The following is a 14,504-nucleotide window of genomic DNA, read 5'->3' on the forward strand; positions in this document are numbered from 1 at the left end:
GTGTGTATCGTTACCTGCCACTGTTTTTGCGGGCTTAGCAGTCGCAGCATCGTTAAGGTGTCAATGAAAAAGTTCATCGATGAACACAGATAAATATTAAGATATATTTAGGCCATTAGCCTGCGTGGCTAGCTATCGGTCCAATCTAGCAAGCGAGTCTCGTGTGATCAGCTTTAGGTGCAGTTGGGTAGGAAATTGGTTGCACATGTGGGTAAACAATAACTGCGTAGCTTCTATATATATGGCTATCAATATACAATTCAGTTTATCAATAAATACAAACAGGTACATTAAAATGAATTTGTAAACATAAGCAGAATACAAGAACAATAGCGTACTGATTGTGATGATGCAAAGTCATAGGGCTATAGAAGTCACTAACACGACGATGTCAAATAGTGCAAAGTGCCACAAGCATTTGAAACCGCTAACCGTATACAAGTAGAAAAATGTGACTAACGTGGGACTAGTGGATTGTAATGCAGTGTACCAAACCCTTTCGAGATAACACAGCAAGAGCAATTAATGAAGGGTTGAAACATTGCAAATTGCCACTTGAGAGTGGTTCTGACGGCCCCACGATGTTGTATAAAAGGCATAGTAAGGTGTACTTAACAACAGTCTGTCTCTTATCAAATGACTTACCTTGCGGTCTCTGTATGGAAAGGGAGCACGGTGAAATCAACCATTCGCTAAATCTTAGCAACATTTTAGGAGAGAAAAAAGGTTGGAAGAAGTATTAATGGGCAAATGTGTATAGTCGTCTTGTCAGGGAAAATGCTGAAAGAACATTTGTGAGATGGTGACATTATTAAGCAACGCTCATTGTGATATCAACCATAGTTGTCATGCCCGCAACATTCTGACAGTATGGAGAAGGAATTGTCTCATAGGCACACGCACATGTGCTCACAGGCAATTGTTACATTTCACAGGCCCAGGCCACAGAACGCGATGACGTTGAGTGTTGACTTAAATTGTTAAAATCCACAACAAAACCAAACTTAAATTTCTGTTCTATATACGCCCACTTGAACACCTATAAATTGTAATATATGGCAGAAAAGCTCACGTAATGTCCGCGCTATCGTTTTTGACACACTGGAGTGAAATTTCAGTTAAGGATATATGAACATTCAAATTACTGATAAATTCACACTTACCATATTTACTATGTTCCTGACTTGAAAAACATGTGGCTGCTTTATTTTACAACTTTATTCTATTATCAGAAATAAAGGGAGACATCTCTTAATTTTTCGTGACGTGGCACTGTGCGTGCTAGAGTTTCATCGCATTTGAGCGATCGGAGAGCGTGCTTGAGCAGCTGTTGGAGGAAAGATAAAGATGCGAAATTAATAGAATGTATACAAAAAAATTAGGATCCTTCCCCGATTGAGAAAATGGGGGGCAAGCGGAGCATGGCGTGTGCGTGCCTGACCTGCTATTTTTCTTTCTTTCTATTGTATTGTGCAATGCCCCCTCCTAACTTTTTCCTTCCTCCATGCCGGGAATCGGCCCTTCATCCACGTGCTTAGCAGCGCAACACTTATACGCCTTGTGCACCGCCTATAGAGGCGCCACTGATAGCCACCTAGCGGGCGCCGCCGACAGTACGTGCGGGAAGCCGAGCAGACGACAGCGCTTTGCACAGCTTTGCTGTGAGGAGATGAATGAAGTTCGCGGCTGCTATTTCCCCTTCGTGCGGGTGCCAGACAAACTATTCTGCACTGGCAGCTGCAGGAAAGGCGCGGGCCTCTACGAAAGTGGACTTGTGCATGATGTTTGTCACGTACGAGCGCTTAACTAAGCGCATGTCGCCGACTTCCTGGCGCCGACGGTTCGTGCGCGACAGAGCGCGCGCATCGAAAAAACAAGTATAAAAACGCACCGGGAGCGCGCCCGCGCGCCTCTTACCCTCTCCGCGAAAGCCAACGAACGCGAAAGATCGGGATATTCGAGAAAGCAAAGCCGAGCCAGCGGCGCCGTCTGATTCCGCAGACGAATCGGTGAGAGAATCTCGCCCTTTCCCTAGCTTTCGCTGTGCTACGCACAGACGAATCATACGCACCTGGCCGAACCCAGGCCAGGGTTGCCAGGTTTGGCTACTTTGCGCCAATTTGGCTACTTTTTTAGCCCGGTGGCGGCAGAAAAAGTGTGTTGGCTGCTTGGCTACTTTTTGGCTAGTTTCTTGTTGCCTCAATTTGAACCAAATTATCAATAGCTTGCGACGTCACAGGCGCTGGCGTTCGAGTATGCGGTGTCAAAACATGGTATCAAGGCGTGTTACAAGTTCCCGAAATTGAATTTGGCGCTCGCATTATACAGAAGAAAAGTCTTATACATAAATGGCTGGGACTTTGGAGAAAACTGTTGCATGGCGTCTCATTTCGCAGACCACCTATTCCTGAACGCGACTTTAAACTAATTGAAAGTGAACAGGACAACGAAAGCGCTCCGCATCCAAGGTGCTATGCACTTGTCGACATTAGAAATCGGATATCTGACGAACTGCTTGTGTCGTTTCCAAGAATTAGGGGCGGACTGCGACGCGAGAATATTAATTACTCGAACTTCGTCATCACGCGAGAAACGATTGCCGAAGTGAGTACAATTATGCTTCAATCACGGGAACTGACTTTGTGCACACTTATGCAGCACTAATTTTTATTGTTGGTGGTACTTGTAGCCCTTTCAAGAAAAATCACGCAAGTCGCGCGAAGAGGACGTCATTTCTGCAACAGCGCAAGAAACTTCATCATCCGGTACGAAATGATTGCTAAAGTCAACAATTTATGCTTTATTCTCAGAAATTATAATTCTGAAGGGCTTCTGATGTACTTCTTTACGTTTCCACCAAAAGGCTACTGAATTTAATCATTTGAATAACAAGGTCGCAGTCGTTTTCACACACGTGTGGCTACTTTTGGCTACTTTTACTGCCCTTGGCTCAAGTTGGCTACTTTCTGGCTAGTTTTTCCGATTTCTTGGCTATTTTTTGTCTTTTCGACCTGGCAACCCTGACCCAGGCGCGAGCCGATACAGGCAATGCAAGCGCAGCAAGCGCGCGGGGGCAGTCAGTCAGTGAGGAGTTAGTCGGCGAAGAAGTTATGTCGTTCAAGTGATAGCATCGTTCGCTCGACCGCAGAAGACGTGTTGTTTGATGATCTAGTGCTGTGAGTTAAGTATCAAGAGATGACAGAGACAAGTTTTGAAGAGGGTCGCCGAGAAGACATGTGATGACCGACTGCGGAGGAGAACGAACGTCCGCGTGGAGTGAATCGTCATGCCGGTGAATATCAAAGGTGCGTCGCGCAGACCAGCGTAACAAGATCCAGCTATGAGGTGCAGCTCGTGGTGAACATCCGCTTTGTTTTGTTTACAAAGGTGACGTCTCAATCACTTCTTGTTCTTTCTGAAGTCAACCATTGCTGCATTTCTGTTTCTGTAAATAATAAATATAGAACTTAGCTTGTAATAGCGCGGTAAATGTACCGCGCTTACAAGCTGAGTTCATGGATGACCAACTCGCCCGAACTACAACACTTCTGAAATATGAAACGTTTGAGCGAAGTGCCCTGCACGGTGGTCGAACCGAACCAACGCATGCTCAGGCTGATAACTTTGGTCGTCTACCAGTGTCAACATGATCGAGTGCATCCAGCGAGCACCGATATGACAGAACGAAAGCATTATAACAAGAAGCGACGTGTTAACCCGCACAATGACGAAGCGGCTCGTTTTTGCCAACGAACAGCGGCGATCCATTGCTTCCGTCGCTCTTGCTCAGGAGGCCTTGCGGTGAGTAAAACCGTGTTCCGGCGCGCGTTTTTGTAGGTGTTTGAGCACTCCACTCCACAGCAATTGTTATTCGACATCCCTTGAAGTTTCGGCCACCACACATACGACGAACGTTGCTTATTTCACTACGGAAACGTGAACAACGCGGAAACACACGTACAACGACGTAGGAAACCATGGCGGCCGTCTTGCTTTCCCGAGAGCAATGATTGAGTTTGCCGCCTATGGCGCTTCCGGCGGCGCGCACTGGGCGTATATTTCTACGGACAACAACGATGATCATGCGTGAAACAATGAAATGTGTCGACGTGAAATGACAAGCGACCTCGTTAAAAGATCAGAGTTCCATATCAGAAACGGCTGGTCGCCGACAAGCTCAAAATTGAGAGAGCGTCGGTTATTAAAAAACGGCGCATACAAATGCGTATGCGCTTAAGGATGCTTAGCTAAATACAATAGCTTAGGTAAATACGCTTAAGGATGACTCACCTAAATATGATAAGAACGACTTAGCTTTTTTTTTTTTCATTTCGGTATTTATGCATGCCCCGGACGAACTTTTTTCGCTTTCTTCATTTTTTTTTTTTTTCATGTCCTATCCCCATCCTATAGAACTAACAAGACTGGAATACCAGAGAGCTGAGCTAGTTGGTAAGTATTCATTCTAAAAAGACAGGACGTGCAAACACGGACAGAAGAAAAGTCAGGACACCACAAACGCCGACTAACAACTGAATAGACGCACAACGGCGGAAAATAAATAAGGCACGAAAATTTATCTGTGAAAACTTATCTGCGCCTATCGCATGAGCATGCGCAGATAAGTTTTCGTGCCTTCTTTATTTTACGCCGTTGTGCGTCTATTCAGTTGTTAGTCGGCGTTTGTGGTGTCCTGACTTCTTTCTTCTTTCCTTGTTTGCACGCCCTGTCTTTTCAGAATGGATAACAGGACTGTTTACAAACAAGTTCTTGTAGTTGGCACGCGTAGTCAAAGGGGTTATAAAGCCTCAGCGTCAACACTGCTGAGGAGTTGTATAAGTAAAAAATTCCCGAAAGCTAGCTTATAAATTGTGTACAGCGTGCTCAAAACTGCGTATACTCTGTGTAGTGTTACTTTATAACAAAGGTGTCACTACGTTCGCATACAACCTAGTTCCTTCACCCATTTGGTTTTTTTTTTCTTCATTTTTTTTTTTCAAAACCCTGGGTCGCTATTCTTCTCCAAAGGCGTAGTCACACCATTGTGCGCTGGTCCAGTGACCGTTAACGAGGCTGAGATCGTTAAGGAACATGAAAGTGGTCGTGGAGTTTCCATTGTCGAGCTGATGAGTAACAGCGACTGGGAGGAGACCCCGTACACGACAGCGTCCGCAGATAAGACCTATGGACGTCAAAGGTGGTGACAGCTAATAGATTGGCGCAAGGTCGAGATAAAAAGATGTTGCTGCCCTTGGCATAGCAGGGTGTTCAAATCCGCGCCCCCCCTCGCTGAAACTTTTCATTTTGTATACGTATATATACACTACATACACGCACACATAGAAATAGAAACACACGCACACACATACATCAAGGTTGGTTGGACACCCTCCTTCCCTCCACCCCCCCCCCCTTGACCTCCCTGAAAATATTGCCCTCCACGTCGCTGGTTACTGTCATTTATGTTACATGCTTGCTTTTCCCAACCTTTACTAAAGAAAATGAAAAACGGAAAGGGGCAGCGTTACATATCGCAGCAATTTTCTTTTCTTTTTTATTTTATTTACAAACATTTTTAGTTCACATACAACAACACTGGGCATGACCCAAACATGACTCCCATTTCCGGGAAGCGTGTCTTTCGCTAGAGCGCCGACACCTCAATATAGCTCTTCAAGTAAGCAGAAGGGGGAAAAAAGCAGCGTAATCTAGTGTCTCACATTTAAAAAAAAATTTTCGGGCCCGTCCGGGATTTGAACCCGGGACCTCTCGCACCCAAAGCGAGAATCATACCCCTAGACCAACGGGCCGATGTGGAAAACCAATGCTAGCCTTTGAAGCATAAGAAACACCTGCTTGTGAGGCGTTAATGTTTTCTCTTTCCTTTTTTTTTGACCGCCATTGTCATTCTGTGTCGCTACGATGGCGGAGAACGAAAGCCTCTTTGCATTCATAGCGCGCCGCGGCTGGCAGGTTGTGTTTTTTATTCATCTCATTGGAGCTTTAGAAACACGCCGAGAAACAGTATCAAGAACGAGCTTTACGCTGTGTCTGCATGCTTACGTTAATGATTGGTAAAAGTGCATACAAATTTGCAGCACTATTATTAATGAAGTGCTTTTACAATTGCCTAGAATGCAATGGTAGCTGGAGAATAAATAGAGGCTACCAACACTTGAAGGATACATTAGCTTAGGCCCAACCTTTTCCTATACGCTTGACGTATTGGCTTCAAGCTGAAACTATGTGGAACTTCTTTCTTCTTACCGCATCCTTTACCTGAGGAAAATTTTGAATTAATTGATACATAACACCACAACAACAACCGTCCTGTCACTGCCGACAACCTTTTCTCGTAACTGCGAACACGTGATGCAGTAGCTGATGTTTGAAGAAGTTTGTGAGTGTCTAGGATAGCTGGGAAAATAAGTTCTGGCGAATAGCGAATTGCTTTGAAGCAAAACGGATCGATAAACAACCGTAAAATCGCAATTAAAAAAGAAAAGCCGTTTTTCTGTTAATTGATTTGCCAACACTTGTAGGCTGACGTTTCCTAGTGGATCGATCATCGTTTTCCCTGTATCTTTGCGAGATATTGTCTTCATCTGCGTCGCTTTGAATGTCAATCATGACATAACGATCATAAGGGATATGGATAAAACCTTTCTAATTTAATTTGTTTAATGATGCGAAGTTTGCTAGCATAGAAAGGTCATCTCTTTGTGGAAAGAATAGTTGCTGTTGGCGTGCTCGTCAAAAAAAAAAAAAGAAAAAAAACTTGGAGGATGCTTGAGCTTCGCCTTCAAGAGTAGAACGCGATAGCGTAATGAGGCCCCGTGTGCATCGCCTTCTCAAATGCCAGCCTAGCTTCGGTTCTCGGTGCATGCCTCAACCATGCCATAAGGAAACGAACGACTGTGCGCGTAACATTGGCCGTTTGAGACTATCCTGCCTACTGCAAGTACAGTTGTTAAGTGCCCACTACGCCAAAATTCTTCCTTTTAGCGAATCAGCGAAGTACCCACTACGCGTCTGCAAGGCAACACGCGAACCTACGCAGCTGTTCACTTTGTTGATTCTTTTGCAGCTGATGATGATTAAATATGTCTCAGAGCTTTGTGATGGGCGGGCCTTTAAAGCACCCACTCGTTGCGCAATTCACATATTTTGACGCCTGGCGCGATTCTACGCCTTTGCCACGCAATATTACACGCCTTAAGGAGACGCTTTTCACTACATGACATTCATATAATGTTTTTTTTTCCCGAAGCAGTTTCAAGCAGTAGTGTGGCTCTGTGCTGGAACACCTGCTTGCCACGCAGATGGCCTGCGTTCGTTTCTCACTCGAACCTAAGATTTTTTATTATTTAGTTTATTTGAATCTTTCAGGATATTTCGGTCATGGACAAGATGATGATTTTTCGCTCCCAACCAACGACGCCGACACCGACGCCGGAATTTCTGCGAAATTAGCTCTTTAACGCTATTGCGTTAATATGAATGAGAGATACCGCACCAGCTAATGTTGATTTTACCATCCGGAGCCTTGGAGTTCCGAGACATTGCATGCCTCCGAGAAAATTATGTTGTTGCTGGCCAGTCTACTTTTCAGATAGCAAACCGCAAAAAAAAAAAGAAAGAAAGAAAAGAAAAGTGGAGTTCGCATTATGCGGCATTGCGTTGTGGCTGACTCCGGATTAAGTTGGACCAGCTGGGGTCATTTAAGGTGCACATGCGTATAAGTGCACGAGCGTTTATGCACACAATATAGTGATAGTTCACAAAAAAAGAAAAAAAAAGTTGGGTCAGCTTGGCCCGTCCGGGATTTGAACCCGGGACCTCTCGCACCCAAAGCGAGAATCATACCCCTAGACCAACGGGCCGCCATACTTCGAAGCTCATGTCTTCGTAGCAGAAAAGAACAGCTGCGTTAGGAGATCGTATTTATCATTCCTGTTGCGCCTATTGTTATTCAACAGGTGTGTATGTGCAAGGAGTTGCGCGCGCCATTAGCATTCAGAACGTGCCTCGGCATTAGCGGCCGGAGTACTTTCAAAGAAAGTTCGGAAAGCGATTAAGCCTGCGTTACTTTTGGTGTCTGCCCGAATAGCTGTTTCCTAAATTTGAAGGTTCTTGCAGCGCAACTTTTCAACTGCAGCTCTGCTGATCGCGATAAATGTTTGTGGCTGCTCCAGAAAAAATAATGGCGAAGCGATTTTAAAGGGTCTTTTCTATTTATTTTTTTTTTGCAATGGAGAAATATTACGTTGCCGGTTGGGCAGGCAGCTTTATGTTTAAAAAAAAAAAACGTTAAGTGGCATAATTCTTTTAAATACATCATCTTTATACTGTTCAATTTTAATCCTTAACAGACGCCACTAAGTTCTAAACTCTGTCACAACTACGGTAAGTTTTGTGTTGCAATGCAATGTTTAACAAAGCAGGAAGAAAAAAAACGCGCTGCTGACCAACACTGAGCAACATATACCTCAAGACGTGTGCCTGCTTCGAATACATTACAAGACAGACATACCTCGAACGTATATGTCGTTAATGAAGTTTAATGAAGTCTCCTGTGGAATGTGGTATTCCATTTCATTCATGCAGTTGCGCATCGTGATGGCTTACTATGCACTATGTTCATCATATACGTCATTCAGTTTATGCTCCTGAATTCGATTAACTCGCCTACATGTCACCAGTCCCTGAATTCAAGTGGCCCCACTCGATGCTCAATACGCGCAGAATTTTCGGCGAGAGTTCAAGTAGAACCTATTATGCACTCACCATATTTGTAATGATTTATTAAGAGGTATTTATGCCCTCACAAGAACCGATAACAGCACCAGATTAGCGCTCAGAAAGTGGCAGTGCGCGTTAAAATAAGTATTAATGAAGCTTTACTAAAAAGCTAGGCTCAGCTTGATTTTTTTGAAAATTCTTCTCTCTTTTCTCTCTCTCTTGTGGGGTGTCTAAAGGATGGGATGTGAGATATGGTTGGATTTTAAGAATGTGTTTCCAAAGTAATTGCTACCGGAGGAGGAGCGCTACAAAATTTTTGTTCGAAACCGATCGTTGATGGCTTCTTCAGTGGCGGGAGGCGACGGCGGTTTCTCGGCCCGGAGCTCCTTCTCCCTTGCGCCTGCACCTTCCCACCCCGTGATCCAGACCTGCTTGTGTATAGGTTGAAGCGTAACCGCCTACCGAGCTTCTGGCTGGTTGCAGTGAGTGTTTACATAACGTGGTCGCCGTTGTTTGCTGTAAACGCTTCCGGTAAAACAGAAAACCTTAACTTTCAGGCCTTGACGTCGACCTAGCAAGCCTACGCTTTAGAAGGAGGCCACGCTTCTCACAAAAAAATGTATGTATAGTGTCAAATACGGTCTGTATCCACTGAAAGCGGAAAGTATCCGCTTTCAGCACGAGTGAGCCACGTCACAAGTTCAACGCAAGCGAGCGGTGACGTACTGACACAAAATTTTGAACGCGGAATAACTTGTGGGATAAGTTTCCGTGGACACAAACGCATCATCGACAACTATCAACGACTAATATAGCCTAGAACATATTTAGATTCAATTTTAAAGTGCGTGTCGCGCCACTGCACGCAAAACGCTCCTTTGGTTTTCGTATCAACAACCGACCGCCACCTGCGTCACGAGTTTGTGTTGGCTGCCATGGTCCTTGCGAGCGCTTTCTCCTAGCACACCTTTTCAACGGAAAGAGAAGGCAGACCTGCACGGGAGTACAAAGGCTGATGTCCTTGCCCCGGCGCTGCATTTTTTTTTCGGGGGGGGGGGAGGGGGGAGGGGAGGGTCACGCATATTTACAAGCACCCGGGAAGCCTTCGTTGAAAAGAGTTGCCAACGCGGTGCTCATGTGAACACGGTTTTGCGTGCTCACGTAGCCAGCCATGTTTGCATGAAAATCATTCTTGGTCCCACCTCACTCGGCGCTCTTTGAAATCGAAACTGCGACTTGGTGCTATAAAACTGTCTCCAAGTAATTGAACACCGCGTGCTCCAGCGAACTAGGTTTGCAACAGTGACAAGTAAGTCGTTAGCTACTTATTGAAAAAAGAAACAAAAAAAAAACAAGATGTTAGATTTTTGTGTCAGTATTCCTTAAAAGCCGCCACAAGTAATCATACAAATATACTCATTTATCCGCGCCACTTCGGTAGTCGAGTCGACCAAGCGCTCCTTTGAAAACTGCGCTTGAAAAAAGGACTGAAAAAAAATTGTCGGGCCCGTCCGGGATTTGAACCATGGACCTCTCGCACCCAAAGCGAGAATCATACCCCTAGACCAACGAGCCTGCTGTCACGAGCGTGCCGTCTTCCGATAGAAGCAGTATTGACTAAGAAGAACAGGTTCTTTGTTTTCTTCTTTTTTTACCTCTTGAACACGGGGAGAGTATTGTTATTCCTTGCCACGTGGTCCCATTAAAAGACGGTCTTTTCGTATTCCTAGCGATGCTCTTGCGCAGTAACTGGTTTTGCCAATGATTTACTTAAACGGTCTGAAGGGCTGCGTGAAAGAATCGAAATCTTATCAGCCGTGTTGTTGAAGCATATTATGAAGTTTTCAAGCACTTATGCTGTCAGTATACTGCGCCCCAGCTGCCGTTAGCTGTAAGTGCGAAAAAAGAATAAAATCGAGGTAGAAAATAAGGTCACACAGATGTGTGGAGTAACAAAGAAGGCAATAAATAGGGAAGCTGACTCAAGGGTAAGATGTATAAGTACATTTCGAGAGGCTATCATTGTAAAGAAAGAACAGTGCAAGAAAACAGGCACGGAAGGGGCACACACACGAGTGCTGTCCCTGTCTTCTTGCGCTGCTTTTTCGTTAGAATGCTACCAAACCAACTAGCCCACCGACAAGCATTAGCAATGTTGAGAGGCTAGTTGCATCATTCTAGTGGCTAATTAATAAATAGTCGAATCAGGAAGAAGGGCACCACAAAAAAAGATACATATGTATAACAGAAAATTCATCTATATCCGGCACAAAAGGCGTGTTTAAACTCTAAAAGCTGCCGGTAGAAGGAACATTACAACGGTCATGTTTCATTTTTGAATTACCAGTAGATGTATCGCTATATTGCGCATAAATTCGCCTGATGTTCCGAAAGTAAGCTTTCCATCGCTGCAAACAAGGCGCATTGACAAGCATTATCTGCACGTATCTTAAACTTAATGCTCCTGAAGAGCTCAGTAATTTGTATAGTTACAATAAGCGTGCGGCGCGCGCGCGCACACACACACACACACACACACACACCACACACACACACACACACACACATATATATTAATATATAGTATATATATATTATATATATATATATATATATATATATATATATATATATATATATATATATATATATATATATATATACATATTTATTTCCGTGACGTCTTCGCTTATGTAACGTTTACTCACATTTATTAGAATTCGCTTGCACGATCAATGAACAGGAGTATTCTGATTCTCTAAAATATAAAAATGTGTCTCTCTACTGCCCTCTTGTCATGTAAAAAATGTTTGTTTGCTAATTGTTGGCGGCAACATTTCTCAGTGAAAATATAAAAAAAAATGTAGGGCCCGTCCGGGATTTGAACCCGGGACCTCTCGCACCCAAAGCGAGAATCATACCCCTAGACCAACGAGCCTGCTGTCACGCGCGTGCCTTCTTCCGCTGGAAGCAGTAATGAATAAGAAGAACAGGTTCTTTATTTTCTTCTTTTTTTACCTCTTGAACACGGGGAGAGTATTGTTATTCCTTGCCACGTGGTCCCAGGAAGAGACTGTCTTTTCACATTCCTAGCGATGCTCTGGAGCAGTAACTGGTTTTGCCAATGATTGACTTAACGTTCTCAAGGGCTGTGAGAAAGAAGCGAAATCTTATCAGCCGTGTTGTTGAAGCATAATGTGAAGTTTTCAAGCACTTATAGCTTAAAAGCGTATATAGCTTTTAAAAAAAACTGTCAGTACTCCATCCCAGCTGCCGTTAGCTGTAAGCGCGAAAAAAGAATAAAATCGAGGTAGAAAATATGGTCAAGCAGATGTGTGGTGTAACAAGGAAGGCAATAAATAAGGAAGCCGACTCAATGGTAAGATGTATAAGTACATTTTGAGAGGCTACCATTGTAAAGAAAAAGCAGCGCAAGAAGACAGGCACGGAAGGGGCACACACACGAGTGCTGTGCCTGTATTCTTGCGCTGTTTTTTCGTTACAGTGCTACCAAACCAACAGCCCACCGACAAGCATTAGCAATGTTGAGGGGCTAGTTGTATCATTCTAGTGGCTAATGAATAAATAGTCGAATCAGGAAGAAGGGCACCACAAAAGCAGATACATATGTATAACACAAAATTCATGTACATCCGGCACAAAAGGCGTGTTTAAACTGTAAAAGTTGCTGCTAGAAGGAACTTTACAACTGTCATATTTCATTCTTGAATCACAAGTAGATGTGTCGCTATATTGCCAATAAATTCGCCTGATGTTCCAAAAGGAGGCTTTCAATCGCTGCAAACAAGACGCATTGACAAACATTATCTGCACGTATCTTAAACTTAATGTTCCTGAAGAGCTCAGTAATTTGTATAGTTACAATAAACGTGCGACACACACACAACTATATATATAAAATTCGCATGGACTATTACTTAACAGGAGTATTTTGTTTCTCTCAAATATAAAAAATGTGTCGCTCTTCTGCTCTCCTATTATGTAAAAAGTGGTAAAAAGTGTTTGTTTTCAATTTGTTGGCGGCAACCTTTTTCAGTAAAAAAAAAATGTAGGGCCCGTCCGGGATTTGAACCCGGGACCTCTCGCACCCAAAGCGAGAATCATACCCCTAGACCAACGGGCCTGTACATGTACGCGCCTCTAAGCGAGCGCAGCTGTTCTTATCTCGAAGCTACTGACTACGCGCGCCGAGCTTGCGCAACAAAAGCCGGTTGCCGCCGTCTGCGATGCGCCGGCTTCCTTCGGCGTGTCTGAGTTGGAACAAATGTGCGTCGAGAAATGTGTGTACAAAGGACTTTCCTCAGCGGGGATTGACATTTTGGGCGGCGTATTATCCTGGATATCGATAGCTTGCACGTGGCGGCTTAGGATGACATCAGTGCAGTATAATCACGCGGCGATTAACCTCCTTAAGTGTAACGACGACGTCGCTGGAAGGTTATTGGGTCTATATGCATGAATAACGAAGGAACAAGCATGTCGATGTACTGATAACACTAACGTGACATCACAAAGCTTGCGTCCCACCATGATGGTGCCCCAGAATGGCTGTTTCAGTGACGTCAGTGCAAGCCGTATATAGAGTGGCGATTACATATGTGTGAGACGTGGGACGTCCTCGCGTGGAATTGGATTCCTTAAGTTAGATTAGAAAGCTATGTATTATGTGCATAGAACTTGCAAAGACAAGCGCAGAGAACAAAATAAAGTATAGAAAAATAGTTTGTGAATTATCTTTATGATTGTGTTTTCTTCTTCCTTTGATATGCACTTAGTACTTTGTACTTTCATTCTTGTATTACAAATGATGTCTTTTTCGAGATTTTTTTTCTTCTACTGTATTGTTCTTTTGGTTTGTACTGATGTCAATACCACCCTGCAACGGCCCTAACCTAGGGGCTAGCAGTATTGTAAAATAAATAATAAATAATAAATAAATAAATAAATAAATAAATAAATAAATAAATAAATAAATAAATAAATAAATAAATAAATAAATAAAAACAGGTTAGCAGCGCTTATATATTGCACCGTCCACTGTTAGGTATAACTGGATGTTCTTTCATTCCCTTTTTTTTTTCTTTTCATATACCTTCAGTGGCATGTGGCATTTAGTTGTACTGCGGAGGTTCCGCAGCATATGAGAAAAAATGTATTAGAGGTCGAGAACTGTGCACAAATAAATCTCGTTGCCCCTGCTGTACTTCGTATAACTAAAGACTTCGGTTTTGCATGCGTGCTGCATAACAAACGCCAATAGTGAGGGAAGAGTGCGCGCCAGTTCTCTTGGGCATAACGGCTGCGAGAAAAAAAAACTTCGTACATAATAGCTCCATTAAAAATCAAAGCCGAGGGCGTTTGGGTGACCGCGCTTGAGCGCCTTGCTTTACGTTGTCTTCAGCGCGGCTTCGAGCTGCTTATCAGTCCACATATTAGTAACACTGGCAGGCTGCCTTATGGAACCGGTTAGACTTCTACACAAAGCGATGCCTTATCGCCATATAAGTCTTATCATTTCCCCCTGCCGCTGCCATCACTCTTGTAGGGCTGGGTCGCTTGATAGCTCATACGTAAAGCTTATCGTGTCCATTATTGTTCCACAGAAATAAGCGTTTCACTTGCTATGTATTTGGGATTCGGATAATAATTTCTACCATGTATAAATACGCGCCTTAGCATATAAGGTGCGAACAATACGCGTGAGATAATTTGGCGGCAGTTTTTCTGCAGAAGCGCTATCA

At 43.7% G+C, this 14,504-nt stretch overlaps 4 non-coding genes across 4 annotated transcripts; all 4 read right to left on the reverse strand.

Moving 5' to 3' along the window:
- Positions 1–5,738: 5,738 nt before the first annotated feature.
- Positions 5,739–5,810, reverse strand: Trnap-ugg (transfer RNA proline (anticodon UGG)). The gene has a single exon. It is a non-coding gene; the product is annotated as a tRNA-Pro (tRNA).
- A 2,001-nt stretch (positions 5,811–7,811) lies between these two features.
- On the reverse strand, positions 7,812–7,883 carry Trnap-ugg (transfer RNA proline (anticodon UGG)). The gene has a single exon. It is a non-coding gene; the product is annotated as a tRNA-Pro (tRNA).
- Positions 7,884–11,608: 3,725 nt separating this feature from the next.
- Trnap-ugg (transfer RNA proline (anticodon UGG)) lies at positions 11,609–11,680 on the reverse strand. Its single transcript has one exon. It is a non-coding gene; the product is annotated as a tRNA-Pro (tRNA).
- A 1,134-nt stretch (positions 11,681–12,814) lies between these two features.
- Positions 12,815–12,886, reverse strand: Trnap-ugg (transfer RNA proline (anticodon UGG)). The gene has a single exon. It is a non-coding gene; the product is annotated as a tRNA-Pro (tRNA).
- Positions 12,887–14,504: the final 1,618 nt, after the last annotated feature.

Source organism: Rhipicephalus sanguineus, chromosome 3 (assembly GCF_013339695.2).
Source record: "Rhipicephalus sanguineus isolate Rsan-2018 chromosome 3, BIME_Rsan_1.4, whole genome shotgun sequence".
Taxonomy (NCBI): Eukaryota; Metazoa; Arthropoda; class Arachnida; order Ixodida; family Ixodidae; genus Rhipicephalus; species Rhipicephalus sanguineus.